Source organism: Neofelis nebulosa, chromosome 9, assembly GCF_028018385.1.
Source record: "Neofelis nebulosa isolate mNeoNeb1 chromosome 9, mNeoNeb1.pri, whole genome shotgun sequence".
NCBI lineage: Eukaryota > Metazoa > Chordata > Mammalia > Carnivora > Felidae > Neofelis > Neofelis nebulosa.
Genome location: NC_080790.1, coordinates 105,466,531 through 105,482,727, shown reverse-complemented (window position 1 = coordinate 105,482,727; position 16,197 = coordinate 105,466,531). Strand labels below are relative to the sequence as shown.

Sequence of the window (16,197 nt, the reverse complement as noted above, 5' to 3'; positions counted from 1 at the left end):
AGTTTGTGAGATTGAGCCCTACATCAAGCTCTGCACTGATAGCATGGAGCCTGCTTGGAATTCTCTCTTTCCCTCACTCTCTGCCCCTCCCCTGCCTCAAAATAAATAAATAAACATTAAAAAAGAGTAGAGGTTTGTATGGAATTGAAGTAAAATTGTTATCAGCATAAAATAAGTTGTTAAATCTATAAGATGTTTTATGTAAGCCTCATGGTAACCACAAAGCAAAAACCTATAGTAGATACACAAACAAGTGTATCAAAACTTTACACTTGGTTATTATGGAAAACTATCAGTTCACAAAGGAAGATAGCAATAGAGGAAGAAAGAAACAAGGGAACTACAAAATAAGCAACAAATAATAAAAAGGGCATGATAAACCCTTACCTATCAATAATTTAAAATAAATGGATTGAATTCTCTTAATCAAAAGTCATAAAGTGGCAGAATGGATTTTAAAAAAGCCCCACAACTATATGCTGCCTAGAAGAAATTCACTTCACCTTTAAGGACACATATAGGCTCAAAGTAAACGGATGAAAAAAGACACTGGAGAATTCATAAATATGTGGAAATTAAACAACACGCTCCTAAACAACCAATGGATCAAGAAGAAATCAAAAGAGAAACAAAAAAATGTCTTGAAACAAATGAAAATGTAAACACAACATACCCAAATCTATGGGTATAGTTTATAGTGATAAATGCTTATATTAAGAAAAAAGGGAATATTTCAAATAAACAACCCAATCTTACATGTCATGGTACTAAAAAAAGAAGAATAAACTAGGTCCAAAGTTAACAGAAGGAAGAAAATAAGAAAGATCAGAACAGAATGGAATGAAATAGAGGCCAGGTAAAGAATAGTAAAGACCAACAAAACTAAGAGCTGTTTTTTTAAAGAGACAAGCAAAATTGACAAATCTTTAGCTAGACTAAGAAGAAAAGAGAGAAGTCTCAGTCAATAAAATCAGAAATGAGAGCCATTGCAACCAAAACCACAGAAATACAAAAGATTCTGAGTCTAATATGAACAATTATACAACAAAAAATTGAATAACTTAGAAAAAAATTGATAAGTTATTAGAAACATACAAGCTACCCAGACTGGATCATGAAGAAATAGGAAATATGAATTGACCAAGGAGGAGATTCAATCAATAATCAAAAACCTCGAACAAAGAAAAGCCCAGGACCAGCTGATGAATTCTACCAAAGTTAATGCCAATCCACAAACTTCCAAAAATTTCAGAGGCGAGAATACGCTCAAATTCATTTTATAAGGCCAGCATTACTCTGATACCAAAATTGGATAAGGACAGTACAAGAAAGGAAAACTACAGGCCACTATACTATATTGATGAATATGATGTAAATATTCATGAATATAGATGCAAATTTTTCATCAAAATGTCTGGAAACCAAATTCAATAGTAAATTAAAAGTATCATACACCTTTTGATCAAGTGGAATTTATCTCTGGGGTGCAAGGATGGAATCACCACATGCAAATCAATAAATGTAATGCATCATACAGATAAAAATCATATGATTATTTCAGTAGATACAGAAACAGCATTTGACAAAATTCTACATCCTTTTATGATAAAGACTGTGAAAAAGTTGGGGATAAAATTTGGGTATAATAAAGGTCATGTATGACAAACACATGGCTAGCATTATGCTCAATGGTGAAAGGTTGAAAGCTTTTCCTCTAAGATCAGGATCAAGACAAGGGTTCCAACTATCACCACCACTATTTAATAGTACTGGAAATCCTAGCCAGAGCAATTAGACAAGAAAAGGAAATAAAAGGCATCCAAATCAGAAAGGAAGAAGGAAGATTGTCTTTTTGTAGCTGATATGATTTTATATAGAGAAAATCCTGAAGACTCCACCAAAAAACTATTAGAACTAATAAATCCAGTAAGCCTGCAGAAATCAATTGTTTCTATACACTAATAGTAAATGGTGCTGAGAAAACTGAATAATCACATGCAAAAGAATAAAATTGAACCCTATCTCACACCACTCAAAAAAATTAACTCAAAAGGAATTATAGTTAAATATAAGACCCGCAACTGTAAAACTCCTAGGAGAGAACATAGGGGAAAAAATTCTTGACATGGGCCTTGATAACAATTTTTTGGATATGACACCAAAAACACAAGCAACAAAAGCAAAAATAAACAAGTGGGACTACATCAAACTAACAGCTTTTGCACAGCAGAAAAAAACAATCAACAGAGGCTCCTGGATGGCTCAGTCAGTAGAGCATGTGACTCTTCATTTCAGGGTCATGTGTTCAAGCCCCATTTTGGGCCTAGAGCTTACTTAAAAAAAAAAAAACAAACACAAAATAAAAAGACCTATGGAATGGAAGAAAATATGTTGCAAACTATTTGATAAGGAGTTAATACTCAAAATTCATAAAGAACTTATACAACTCAATAGAAAAAAAAACCAAATAATCATTTTAAAAGTGGGCAAAGGAACTGAATGAGTCATTTTTCCAAAGAAGATACACAGATGGTCAACAGATACATGAAAAGATGCTCAACATCACTAATCATCAGGAAAATGCAAATCAAAACTGCAATGAGATTCACATGTGTTAGAATGGCTATTATGAAAAAGAAATGAGGGGCGCCTGGGTGGCGCAGTCGGTTAAGCGTCTGACTTCAGCCAGGTCACGATCTCGCGGTCCGTGAGTTCGAGCCCCGCGTCAGGCTCTGGGCTGATGGCTCGGAGCCTGGAGCCTGTTTCCGATTCTGTGTCTCCCTCTCTCTCTGCCCCTCCCCCGTTCGTGCTCTGTCTCTCTCTGTCCCAAAAATAAAATAAAAAACGTTGGAAAAAAAAATTAAAAAAAAAAAAAAAAAGAAATGAATAACAAATTATGGCAAGGACGTGCAAAAAAGAAAACCTCTTGCATTGTTGATGAGAATGTTAATTGGTATAGACACTATGGAAAACAGTATGGAGGTTCCTCAAAAAGTTAAACTACCATATGACCCTGCAATCCCACTTCTGGATATATATCTGAAGGAATTGAAATAATTCAAAGAGCTATCTGCACTTCCATGTTCACTGCATCATTATTTGTAATAGGTAAGACATGGAAATAACCTAAGTGTCTATCGAGAGATGAATGGATAAAGAAAATATGACATATGTGATATATATTATAATATATATGCTATTACATATCTATCTAAATATCTATTGTATCTATAATATATGTTATCTATTATATCTATATATGTATTTTATCTACATATTATATCTAATATATATCTTTATAGATATTGCACATATGTTTATCTATATAAAATGGAATACCTTTCAGACACAAAAGGAAGGATATTCTTGCCATTTGTGACAATGTGGGTGAACCTTGAGGACCTTATGCTAAGTGAAATAAGTCAGACAGAGGGGCTCCTGGGTGACTCAGTTGGTTAAGTGTCCGACTTCAGCTCAGGTCATGATCTCACAGTCTGTGAGTTCGAGCCCCACGTCAGGCTCTGTGCTGACAGCTCAGAGCCTGGAGCCTGCTTCAGATTCTGTGTCTCCCTCTCTCTCTGCCCCTCCCCTGCTCATGCTCTGTCTCTCTCTGTCTCAAAAATAAATAAAAACATTAAAAATTTTTTAAAAAATAAGTCAGAGGAAGACAAAACACTGTATGATCTCACTTATATGTGAATCTAAAAAAGCTGAACTCATAGGAACATAGAGTGGAATGGTGGTTGCCAAGGGATGGGGTACTGGGGAAAAGGGAAGATGTTGGTCAAAGGGTACCAACTTCCAGTGATAAGATGAATACATTCTGTGTATCATTAACAGTACTGTATTATATATTTGAAAGTTTCTTAAGAGAGTAGCTCTGAAATATTCTTACCATACATGCACACACACACAAATGTAAGTATGTGAGGTCATGGAGGTGTTAACCTTGCTGTGGTAATTGTACACAAGATAATATGTGTATCACATTATTGGGTTGTACCCTTTAAATTTATGCAATGCTATATGCCAATTATATCTCAACAAAACTGGAAAAAAAAATAGAAGATGCTGCTTTTTTGACCTTAGATAAACTCAGTTTATAATTAATTTAGAAAAAAAAAATGGGCATTGCTTTTGATATCTTATGCATTGATTCAGAGTAAAGAGATTATTTTGTGAAAATGCTAAGATAACTTTAATCTAACTGTGTATTTATACTACAAAAATAATTTGGTTGATTTAGGCTCAAAATCCAGGCTCTCTGTTGCTATGGTGCATAAAGGTCTACACTTTTTTTGATGTTATTTCTTGCTGCCTCTGAAATCTATTCCAAGCTTTTAATTATCTTCAGTGTTGTTGGTTCTGCTTAATTATTCTCTAGAGGCAGACTAGAAAATATTTATATGAAAGTAAATCTTGATATTTCAATGAAAACGAGGGGTGGTGGGCAGTGAAAGTGCTTGAGAAGTAAATAGGTGATCTTTCTTACATGCAGAATAAAAGTTTTTATAGTCATAAACATTTATATATAGATCCCTTTAGTCATTAGAATTCTAATAATTCTTACATAGCATGGTAGAATTTTAAAGATACAGTAATTAACAGATTTGTGTACATCTGTTTCTGCTGATGCTTTAGGCCTGATTTTAAGAGAACCTGGAAAAAACTTCCTAACCTTTCCACGTAGTCTATATGCAGGATAAAAGTTTTTATAGTCATAAACATTTATATATAGACCCCTTTAGTCATTAGAATTCTAACAATTCTTACATAGCATGGTAGAATTTTAAAGATGCAATAATTAATAGATTTTTGTACATCTGTTTCTGCTGATGCTTTAGGCCTGATTTTAAGAGAACCTGGAAAAAACTTCCTAATTTGAATTCATTAAATATCTTCTACACATTTCTATGAAAATGCCACCAAATAACATTGTCATCTGGATTTTTAAATCCAAATCAAAAACTGTTTCATTAATCAGGATTTATTTCTTTATTTCTTTATTTATTTATTTATTCTTTAGTCCATAATCATTTAACACTGAACTCACAACACAGATGCTTTGCAAAGGATGCTCAGATGGGGTTTATTAATCTCAAGATTGTATCTGTAATGCAAAAAATGAAAGAGTGAATGGAAACTTTCCTTTTTGACTTCTAGAATTGCTTTGTAGAAAACATGCTTTTTAGCAAAGTACAGGAAAGTAGTTGCTTTTTCTTCCTTGTGACAAGTGAAACTGAAAAAATACATATTTCTTCCATAATACCTTTTGTGTTCAGAGGTTAAACAGACTCCTAGAGGAGAAAAATGATGTTATTAAGTGAAACACAAATGTCAAAAGAGCATCTATATTATATATCTTCATTCAAAGCCCCTTCCAATGCTCATCAGATCAATTCTGCAATCTCATATACAGTTAGATATCTAGAGGATTTCTACTTTTTAAAAAAAAATTTTTTATTTATTTATTTATTTACTTATTTATTTATTTTTGAGAGAGAGAGAGAGAGAGAGCACAAGAGGGGCAGAGAGAGAAGGGGGGGAGAGAGAATCCTAAGCAGGCTCCACGCTTGGTGCAGAGACCAATGTGAGGTTGGATCTCACAACTGTGAGGTAAAATCAAGAGTCAGATGCTTAACCGACTGAGCCACCCAGGTGGCCCAAGGATTTCTACTTTAAGATTTTTTTTTTTTTGAGAGAGAGAGAGAGAGTGAGGGAACAGGGGAGGGGCAGAGAGAGATGGGGAGAGAGAGAATCCTAAGCAGGCTCCATGCTGCCAGAGCAGAGCTCGATGCAGGGCTCACTCTCTCCAATCGTGAGACCATGACCTGAGCTGAAACTAAGAGTTGGACACTTTACAAACTGAGCCACCCAGGTGTCCCACCAAGGATTTCTGCTTTAAACATTCTCACACTCTTTTGGGGTGTCTGGGTGGCTCAGTTGGTTAAGCATTGAACTTCAGCTCAGGTCATGATCTCACAGTTTGTGAGTCTGAGCTCCCATTGGGCTCTCTACTCTCAGGATAGAGCCTGCTTCTGCTCCTTGGTCCCCCTTTCTCTGCCCCTCCCCGCCCCACTCTCTCTCTCTCAAAAATAAATAAATGCTTAAAAATATATAATGTTTTAAAAAAATTCTCTCAGTTTTCAAAAGTTTTCAGCACCTTAGCAGGAAGCTCAGAGGCTACTGAGCATATGCTAAAGATTGACTTAATATAGGCTGATGCTGGAGCCCAGGTGATGTCTTGTGCCCCAGAGAGCCTTTGGGAAGATGGTTACTTGTCATAGTTACCAAACCTGGGGCAAGATGACAGTAAATTGGGAAGAAGATATTCTTGCAGACTTCAAAAGAGCAGTCATTTCTTCCTCTTGATATTACAAACCTCAGATGTATAAGGCAAGGTGTATTTTTGCCAATTAACCACCAACCTTAGTCACTGAAAATATGAAAACTTAAATGAGCTGTGGCCAAGGAAAAAACAAAACAACTAAGGAGATAGATTTTGTTTAGGCTAAAAAATAGGAAGAACACCACACAGTATCTATTAATTTGCCTTACCCTTTTATAGGGAAGGGTAAGCAATTGTAGGCAGGATAATTTACAGTTGGAATACTTTGCAATCGGGTGAACAGGAAATGTTTATCTCTGTGTCTAGGTAGATTCAGAAAGGGACAAATAGTTCTCATCTCAGCTAATCATTCATGAGACAAAGAACAGGAAGTGGATCTGGCCTTTCAGTGCCTTCAAGCAAAAAGAGAAGAAAGGTCCATGTTTGGCCTGTCACAAGTAAACAAGAGGGTCATCTACAAATCTGGTGAGAGTCCTGAGAAAGAGTAGACAGCCAGTCTTATCTAAGCTGGTTTGGTGGGGGGGTGGGGGGGCGTGTTCTTTGCAGTAAGGCATTTCCTGAAACACAAAAAGGTGGTGGGATTTGACAAAATACAAAGTTAGGAGGATATCTGAACTCTGCTGTTATCTGGAGCACAAGCCTGAGGTGAAGTTCAGCTGTGTCAACTCATGTATGCATATGCTTACCCACCCACACCAAACTGCCCACATTTCCTGAGGACAAAACCAATTCTCTGTTATCACATTCTTCCTTGTTTAATCATTTACCAGCAAAGTGTCCAAAAGTCAATACTTAAAAGACAAGATGCCAAATTTATTATTAAACCTGCTTACTTGGTAGGCTTATTATCATTTATTTACACCAAGTTAAGGTCCTAAGAATGTCCACATAAATAAAATGCTTATAAAATTGGTTGGTGGTTACACAGCATAATGATTATAAGCCTGTGCTCTACTGTCAGTCTTTCTTTAAATTTGCATTTTTGGGGCACCTGGGTGGCTCAGTCAGTTAAGTGATCCACTATTAATCTTGCCTCAGGTCTTGATATCAGGATCGTAAGTTCAGTGTCCATGTTGGGTTCCACTCTGGGAGTGAAGCCTACTTTAGGCATTAAATAAATAAATAAATAAATGAATAAATAAATTTGCATTTTCAAGGATTTTTTTATGCCTCTGCTTCCTCATCTCTAAAATGGGCTATGGGGGTGCCTAGGGGACTCAGTTGGTTAAGCATTTGACTCTTAATTTCAGCGCAGGTCATGATCTCACCATTCATGAATTCTTCACTGACAGTGCAGAGTCTACTTGAGATTCCCTCTCTCCCTCTCTCTCTGCCCCTCCCCAGCTTATGCTCTTTCTCTCTGAAGGTAAATAAATAAACTTAACAAAAAAGAAATAAAATGGGATTGTAAATTGGTGCAACCACTATGGAAAACAATATGGAGGTTACTAAAAGAATTAAAAATAAAATAACCAGATGATCTAGCAATCCTACTTCTTGGTATATATCCAAAGGAAATGGAAACGATATCACAAAAAGATATCTGCTCTCCCATGTTCATTGCAATATTATTCACAATAGCTAAAATATGGGAACATATCTTGGTCAAAGTATAAATGCATGGGGCATCTGGGTGGCTCAGTTAGTTAAGTGTCCCACTCTTGATATCGGCTCAAGTCATGATCTCTTGGTTGTGAGATTGAGCCCCACGTTGGGCTCCATGCTGGGCATAAAGCCTGCTTAAGATTCTCTCTCTCCCTCTACCCCTCCCCTGCTCAAGTGCTCTCTCTCTCTCTCTCAAAAAGAAAGCAAAAACAAAAACAAAAGCACACCCCAAAGCATATATAGGCATACATATACAGATCAATGGAACAGAATAGAGAGCCTTGAAATAAACCTACATATCAATGATCAATTAATTTATGACAAAGGAACCAAGAATAGGGGCGTCTGGCTGGCTCAGTTAGAAGAGCATGCGACTCTCGATCTAGGGATGGTGAGTTCAAGCCCCACGTTGGGCATGGAGCCTACTTTGAAAAAAAAATGGAACCAGGGATATACAATGGGGAAAGGACAGCCTTTTTATAAATGGTATTGAGAAAATGGATAGCCATGCGCAAAAGAATGAAACTAGACCACTATCTAACACTATACATAAAAACTAACTTAAAATGGATTAAAGACTTGAATGTAAGACCTGAAACCATGAAACTCCTAGCAGAAAACATAGGCAGTAAGCTCCCTGACATCTGTCTTGGCAATGATTTTTTTTTTTTTTATTTGACACCAAAAGCAAAGGCAATAGGGGCGCCTGGGTGGCGCAGTCGGTTAAGCGTCCGACTTCAGCCAGGTCACGATCTCGCGGTCTGTGAGTTCAAGCCCCGCGTCAGGCTCTGGGCTGATGGCTCGGAGCCTGGAGCCTGTTTCCGATTCTGTGTCTCCCTCTCTCTCTGCCCCTCCGCCGTTCATGCTCTGTCTCTCTCTGTCCCAAAAATAAATAAAAAAAAAAAAACGTTGAAAAAAAAAATTAAAAAGCAAAGGCAATAAAAGCAAAATATATAAGTGGTACTATATCAAGCTAAAAAAGCTTCTGCACAGCAAAGGAAACCATCAACAAAATGAAAACACAGCCTATGGAATCGGAAAAAATATTTGCAAATCATGTATCTGATAAAGGATTGATATCCAAAATATGTAAAGAATTCATACAACCTAATAGCAAAAAACAATCCAATTAAAAATGGGCAGGGGATCTGAATATCTATATATATATATATATATTTGAAAGTCACTAAGAGAATAGATATTAAATGTTCTCACCACAAAAAAAGAAATGGTAAGTGGATGATGTGATGCAGGTTTTAGTAACACTATGTTGGTAGTCATTTTGTATTAAGTGTATCAAACCAACACATTGTACCGCTTAAATTTACAGGTCATGTGTCAATTATATATCAATAAAGTTGGGGAAAAAAGATGTTATAAATAGGTAGATATGAAATAACAATAAATAAAATGGGGCTTTTGCTCCTCCTGTATTTAGATGGTCATACCATAGCAAGAATTAATTCGCATGTGTCTAAAACCAGCATTTTCCAAACTTTAGCATGTATCAGTATTCCCTGGGCATCTTGTTCTGACTTAGCAAGTCTGGATGGGACCTGAGACTACATTTTTATCAAGCTCCCAGATGTTGTCCATGCTGCTTGGTCCTGGACTACATTTTGAGTAGCAAGGGTCTAAAGCCTGGATTATACTGCTTGACGCATAGTCAGCAGTTAATAAATAGGTATTATTTTTACTAACTTATATACCTGTGCATAAAATAAGGCCATTATTAGAGGAAACCTTGTGTGAGTTGCATATGGCCTTTATATATTCTTTGCTTTATGAATGTCTACTAATGTGACTACAAAGTAATGAGATACAGAAACCACATGCGAAAATCTCCCTGACAACTTTGTTGTCTGAAGTTAGGGTCAGTATTGGATTTTGCTAGAATTGAGAACACTTTCTCAGCAAACTCTCCAATGACTCATGAATTAAGTTCTAATACTGAAACGTGTTCTTAAATTGTAAGTCTCTTAAACTGATCCCTGCAAACTCACAAATGGTCAAACCAGAACACCAGGCTTTGCTGATGAAGATTCATCAGGGAAGGACAGGAAAGGCCACAGGGTGCCATGAAGCTCATAAAACAGTAAGCCAGGCATTTTTTTTTTGAAACTTGAAGCTTACTTTAAAACATGAAATTATTTATTTTTTATTCTTTTAAGTTAAAATAATTTTTTTTAATGTTTTATTTATTTTTGAGAAACAGGGCATGAGTGGGGGAGGGCAGAGAGAGAGACACACACACAGAATCCAAAGCAGACTCCAGGCTCTGACCTGTCATCACAGAGCCTGACATGAGGCTTGAACTCATGAACCATGAAATCATGACCTGAGCCAAAGTTGGAAGCTTAACTGACTGAGCCATCCAGATGCCCCAAAACATGAAATTGTTTTTAAAGGTAAGGACAGGCTTGGAGATTAATTGTGAGAATCCTTATAGATATAATACCAATGGACAGCTTCAGATACCTAAATTGAAAAATATTACTGAGCTTGGATATCTGTTTTTAAATTATTTTTTAATATTTATTTTTTTAAGGTTTATTTTTAAGAGAGAGAGAGAGAGAGAGAGAGAGAGCATGAGCAGAGGAGGGGCAGAGAGAGGAAGACACAATATCTGAAACAGGCTCCAGGCTCTGAGCTGTCAGCACAGAGCCCAACCTGGGGCTTGAACTCAAGAACGGTGAGATCAGACCTGAGCCGAAGTCGGATGCTTAACCAACTGTGTCACCCAGGTACCCCTGTTTTTAAATTTGTTTAAAGCTTATTTATTTATTTTGAGAGAGAGAGAGTAAGCACAAGTGGGGGAGGGGCAGAGAGAGAGAGGGAGAGAGAGAATCCTGAGCAGGCTCCACACTGTCAATGCAGAGCCCACACGGAGCCTGAACCCACAAAATGCGAGATCATGACCTGAGCCGAAATCAAGAGTTGGACGCTTAACCCACTGAGCCACCCAGGTGCCCCAGATATCTGTTTTTAAAAGCTCCATGGAACTCTCAGAAACTGCTGCTGGGAGTGAAAATTAGTGCAATCACTTTGGAGAACAATTGGCAGCATGGATGAGAGGTGACATGTACATGTCATATGACCCAACTATGCAATCCTGCTTCTAGGTATTCGACAGGAAAGAATATATATTTTCACACAGGACACATACCAGAATGCTTCAAGCAGCACTAGCCCTAGCAGCCCAGAGCAGTCAGAAGCCAAAAGACTGCCGTGGTAGAAGGTTTAAATGGCAGAGCATACAAGAGAGCCCTACACAGCAATGAAAAGAGTGGCACTGCAGCCATCAAGACGATGTGGATGAATCTCCATCTATAGTGTTGTGAAAAAGAAATAAAAAACAGAAGATGTAAATTAACAAACAAAATATTAACCTATGGTCTTAGAAGTTTGGTGGTCATCCTTGGCCTGGGGATCACAGGAAGGGCTTCTGGAGTGTTGGTCATGTTTTATTTCTTGGCCAAAGCACTGGCTATACAATGTATAAAGTCTGTCATAAGTTCACTTATCTATCCGTTCCCTTATGATTTGGGCACTTTTCTGTATGTACGCTCTGCAGTGACAAAATTTACATTACAAAAAGCCCTAAGATTATCTTAAAAGTGACTTTACACTTCGGAAGTGCTTGTTGTACCAGTGAACTGTTTGAGAGGAAAAAATGGTTTGCTTCTGAATTTTAACCTATCTTAGATTTAACACATCTCAGCTTAGATCCATTCTTTAAAACATGATGCCAAAAGGAAATTTTCAGGAATATGCTGAGAAAGAAAAGCAGCATATGGTTTCTTAAAAGAGGGCCAGAGCTTCCCACTCTGCACCTTGTTTTCACTAACCTATTAGGTTCCTTGAGCAAAAGCCAATTCAATAATCAAAGGAGACCCAAGGGATCCCTTCCTTCTCCCTGTCAAGAGAAAACAGTCAAGGAAAAGACAAGACCCAAGCATTTTGGATGCAAAATCAGAAGATCTGAAGAGAAGCCATGAGATTTCTAAAAAGCTCCAGGAACAATGGGTCTGTCCAAGGGTGGGCCAAGACATCCTGAACAACTCACCACTAATTGCACTGATGTAGATGAATTTTAAAATGGAGAACTAAAAGGGAGCCAGCTGTGAACTGCTTGGGGGATGACTCATCATTGAAAATAATTAGCCCACATACAAGATGCCATTTCTAGACACTCCCAAGACTTGTTATTATTTCCCTTCTTCTGTCTCTCCTTAAAAACCCAACTCCCAATCCAAATCAGTACCTTTTTATTGCAAGGTCTCCTGGTTGGGACTCTGAGTCTGGCCGCGGACAATTTTCATTCCAAATCCAGTTTGTTTGTGGGAAGAAATCTGTTAAATGTGCTCTTGCAGCATATACCACTGCTGTTGTTCATTTGTTTCCCCTTCAGCCTGTCCCAATTGAAGTTCACTCAATTTTATTTTTTTGCAGGAACTTGCAGTCTACAATCTCTTATCCTTAATGCCCAGATAGAAAAAGCTCTGAAAAGTAAAATTTCTCCTAAATTTAATGACAAAATCAGAACTCACATAAGACTGTTTATAATGTCTATTCATCATGCTTGCTGTGAATTTTTATGTTTAATTTGCACAGATTTAAATATGTTTGTTACAGGATGCTGCTTTAGAACTCCCTGGAGATGGGATATGATTTGCCATATATGCACTGCATTACCTTTCTAGCCTCCACAAATTTCAGATTCCAAAGCGCACCTGGGATTGTGGAACTGTAATCAAGAATTCCTCTTCAAGAGGAGAGATGAACTGTTCAGCTGCTAGAGGGATTTGGGTTAAATATAAACAACAGTCTTATGGCCAGAAGAGTTGTTAAAAATGGATGTTTTCCCCCAAAAGACTGTGTTAGGTTGAGAGATCGGAACCAATATTTAACCTGGCATTCCAATTTAAAAGTCAATCCCAAACTGTCTACAGGGCTCTGAGCCTCACTGAAATGTGAGATCATTTTCCTACTGATAAAATAAAGGGGCAGATAGGGAATGTACCTTAACACATTTGGGGAGGGGGGGAGTCACCAAATTAGTAAGAAGAGAAAATGAAACATGAGTATTATGGCTAACTTTTGATTTGCCAACTTTGATGTGTCTGAAGCTAGTGATAAGAACTTAATTCCTAAAGTGCATTTAGAATCCATTTGTCTCTGCTTAAAATGTTCCTCCATGTGACATAAAGAGATTATGAGACTTTCCAGACTAGGAAGTCCTGTGTTTCATTCACTTGAACTTCTAAGAGTGTCAAGTATGGCTGCATAGGCTGAGTTTCATAGAGGAGGAGTGGTAATTAAACCAGACTTTAGATCGTTGGTTCTCCACAATGGCTGCATGTTGGAATCATCCTCTGGACAACTTTTAGAAAAAGACTAACGCCTACATTGCACCCTCAGAGATTCAGACTTAAATTGTTTGGAGGGATCCTTGTATATCAGAATTTTTAAAGCTAACAGGTAATTTGGATATGCAGCCAGGGCTGAGAATCATTCTTTAGAATAAGCCTCTTAACAAGATATTTTTTATATCCTCTCCCAAGATATTTTTTTGGGTAATTATTTTGATGAAGCTTTCATAGGGGACACTGTATCAGTTAGTTATTGCTGTGTAGAAAACCAGGGATAGGTTTTCTTTATTGCTGTGTAGAAAACCAGGGAGGTAGGAGATTTCTGGGGGTAGTTAAAGGACCTAAGTAAGGACTAAAAAGGAACACTGGGTGGAATAGAATGAGATTGACATCTGCTCACCATTGGTTGAAATAATCCCTATAGTTCACAGATGAGGGAAGTCCTGAATCAGGTCCAGTTGTCATTTTGAGACACAGGGACCATTCAGAGTCCTTGGTTCTTCATCAATGTCAGCTGATTAGACAATAATGATAAAATGCAATATTCAAAATGCAGCCCCACCCTTAGATTCTGATTCCTCAGGTCTAGGGTGGGCCTGAGATCCTATGTACTCCTCCCAGGTAATGCTGCTGGTCCAGGACCACCCTTGGAGTTTAAATAAAACAGATATATCATTCTTTTGAATTTATTGTTAATATCTGAATATTCATTTTCAAATAGAGGTAAGCATCGAGACATAATGTGAAACGAAAGTCTCCTTCGTGAGCTTTACATGTTACAATTTTATCAATCAGCTGAAACATAATTATGTGTTTACTATAAGATGCTACTGCAGCTAATGATTGTGAAAGCTGTTAATTTTATATACAAAATCGATGATTAAAAAATTTCATATATAATTTAATCAATAAGGAAATAGATCATCAACTAATAGGAATATTAAGCAAGAATACTTCTACTAGATAACTGTAGGAAGAACACACTATCCTTTTTAAGCCAACAAATGTTTGTACAATTTTAAATAAGGATGGAAGGCAGAATAATAGAGATTACATACAAACCATATTTATAGTCTTTGCAGTATTATTAGATCATTACCATTTGTGACATTAAACAAAATAACATTCAAAAAACACATTTATTTTTATTTTGCTATTTAATTCCATTCAGCCTGAGAGTCTTTAAAGAAAACAGCTTGGGGCGCCTGGGTGGCTCAGTGGGTTAAGCCGCCGACTTCGGCTCAGGTCACGATCTCGCACTCTGTGAGTTCGAGCCCCGCGTCGGGCTCTGTGCTGACAGCTCGGAGCCTGGAGCCTGTTTCAGATTCTGTGTCTCCCTCTCTCTCTGACCCTCCCCCATTCATGCTCTGTCTCTCCCTGTCTCAAAAATAAATAAACGTTAAAAAAAATTAAAAAAAAAAAAAAAAAAGAAAACAGCTTGCCCTAGAAGTTCATTCTAAGTTGGTGATATTTGGCTTCAGCACAATATTTATTGTAACACTAGGTCATTTGGCACTGAGCCAAAATGAGTATTTGGTACACTTCCAACATGAAGCTTAGGAGCCAAATCAAGGGGCTTTCAAGACCCTGGGTCAGATACTGTCCAGAGGGCTTCTCCTCTTGATTAACTGGTGCATCTTGCACCTCCCTGCCTAATCCTCTCACTGAGAATCTTTTGAAAAGTCCAAACCAATCCACTGATAGCTGAACTGAATCCACTTCTTCCAAGGATTAGGTGAGGTTAGGGTTGCTAGATTAAATATAAGATGCCCAGTCAAATTTGAGTTTCAGATAAACAATAAGCTACTTTTTAGTGTAAGGATGTCCCACGCAATATGTGAGACATTCCTATATTGTTATCTGCTATATCTGGCAACATGAAGTGAGGTCCCAGCTGCAAGAAGCTTGTCATAAGTGTCTCTGAAACTTATAATTTCTTTACTAAAAGCTTTTAACATCAAATGGGAGGCGGCTAGAAGTAAATGAGAGTTGCCTTAAATTCATAAGGTATGGCATAAAAGCAATTTGGTTTTTAGTGAAAATGTTACCTACTCATTAAAACATCACTTTAGGGACGCCTGGGTGGCTCAGTCGGTTGAGTGTCCGGCTTTGGCTCAGGTCATTATCTCACGGTTTGTGAGTTCGAGCCCCACGTCGGGCTCTGTGCTGACAGTTCGGAGCCTGGAGCCTGTTTCGGATTCTGTGTCTCCCTCTCTGCTCCTCCCCTGTTCGTGCTCTGTCTCTGTCTCTCAAAAATAAATAAATAAACATTTAAAAAAACAACAACAAACATCACTTTGAGGGGCAACTGGATGGCTCAGTTGGTTGGGCGTCTGACTTTGGCTCAGGTCGTTATCTCACAGCTTGTGAGTTCGAGCCCGGTGTTGGGCTCTGTGCTGACAGCTCAGAGCCTAGAGCCTGCTTTGGATTCCGTGTCCCTCTCTCGTTCTGCCCTCCCCTGCTTGAGCTCTGTCTATCTCTCTTTCTCTGTCTCAAGAATAAATAAAACATTTTTAAAAATTAAAAAAAAATACAACCTCACTTTAAAACTGAGGAAGACTTAGTTCCAGTCCATTCTACTATGGTCATGGACTGGGTATGAGATTTTGAGTTAATCATTTATCTTATTTCATAGTCCAAAGGCACAAATGCTTGTAAAATGTGTCCATAAAAAATGCCACCAAGGGGGTGCCTGGGTGGCTCAGTCAGTTAAGTGTTTGACTTTGGCTCAGGGCATGGTCTCATGTTTAATGGGTTCGAGCCCTGCATCAGGCTCTGTGCTGAGAGTGTGGAGTCAGCTTGGGATACTCTCTTTTTCTCTCTCTGCCCCTTCCCCATTTGTGCTCTCCTCTCTCCCTCTCTCTCTCTCTC

General features: G+C 37.8%; 2 long non-coding RNA genes across 3 annotated transcripts in view; one reads left to right on the top strand and one right to left on the bottom strand.

Annotated features, from left to right (window-relative positions):
* The window catches only part of LOC131485414 (uncharacterized), a 94,500-nt gene that overhangs the window by 41,427 nt on the left and 36,876 nt on the right, over nt 1-16,197 (top strand). The window lies entirely within an intron of this gene.
* Nucleotides 5,071-14,017, bottom strand: LOC131485416 (uncharacterized). The gene is made up of 4 exons (XR_009248833.1): nt 13,727-14,017; nt 12,219-12,456; nt 11,121-11,281; nt 5,071-5,297 (listed from the first exon to the last, which is right to left on the bottom strand). It is a non-coding gene; the product is annotated as an uncharacterized LOC131485416 (long non-coding RNA).